The sequence below is a fragment of the Tupaia chinensis genome, unplaced genomic scaffold (assembly GCF_000334495.1).
Source record: "Tupaia chinensis unplaced genomic scaffold, TupChi_1.0 Scaffold000283_2, whole genome shotgun sequence".
NCBI lineage: Eukaryota > Metazoa > Chordata > Mammalia > Scandentia > Tupaiidae > Tupaia > Tupaia belangeri.
Genome location: NW_006159767.1, coordinates 660623 through 661916, shown reverse-complemented (window position 1 = coordinate 661916; position 1294 = coordinate 660623).

Genomic DNA, 1294 nt, shown 5'->3' with positions numbered 1-1294 from the left:
AAACTCACGCCGGGCGCATGTGTGTGTGTGCCCAAGATCCCGAGAGGAGAATGGAGGAGAAGGGATTGTGGCGTGGTCATGCCCCCTGGGGGTGATTTCTCACTTTCTGTCTCTGTGTCTCTCTCTGTCTGTCTGGCGAGTGCACACGCCCTATAGCAAAAACCTCTCAAAAAAAAAAAAAAGAATTTAGGATATTCATAGTGACAAAGCTAACAGAGATGAAGAGAAGAGAGACATCGGACTCCAGAAGATGCAGGAGAAAAGTGACAATGAGTTCCAGGAGGTGAGGAAGTCCTTGCATGATCTGAAAGAGGAAATATACACCATAAACAAGAATCAACTGGAAATGTTAGAGATGAAGGCTGTAATACGGGAAATCAAAACCCCCCTTGAAATATCAAAAGCAGATTAGATCATGCAGAAGATCAAATCTATGATGTTGAAGATAGAACCTCTGACCTATAAAAATTCATCAAAATGACTGAGAAAATAATCCCCCAAAATGAGAATAACATACAAGTAATACTAGATACCATTAAACCCCCAAACTTCCAGATCATCAGTATCCCAGAAGGTGAAGAAACTAATGAGGCATTGATAATCTATTCCATGAAATCCTGGAAGAAAACATCCCAAACCTAGAGGGATGCAAAGATCCAGAGCCAAGAAACACAAAGGACCCCAAATAGAATCAGCGCAAGAAGATCTGCTCCAGGGCACATCCAGATTAACCAAAACCACAGACAGCGACAAGATTTCAAATTTGGCAAGAGAGAAAAGACAAGTTACTTTCAAAGGATATCCCATAAGGCTATCATCGGAAACAATGAGAGCAAGAAAAGAATGGGACAATATATTCAAAGTGTTAAGTGAAAAATTATTGCAACCAAGAATATTATATTTAGAAAGATTATTTTCCATGTGGGAAAAATACAAAAACATTCTCGGATAAACAAAACCTGAAAGAATTTACCAACACCAGACCAGCTCTCCAAGAAGTTCTGAAGGGAGTGCTATACCAAGAAAACTAAAGTCGGACACACAGAAATAAGAATACAAAAAACAACCAAGAGAGTGACCAGCCTAATGGTTACGACAAGTCCTGAGTTGAATGTTAACTTCCAGAGTTTAAATGGAAAGATCAGACCACAGGAACACTGCCAATTCAATAGAAGAGAGATTAACTACATGAGTCTGAACAGGTGAAAATAGAATTTTTTTGACCTTAGACTAAAACATTACTAATTTTCTTCAATGCTTTTATTTCCAGATTTAAGGATTTTTGTCTTCTCTT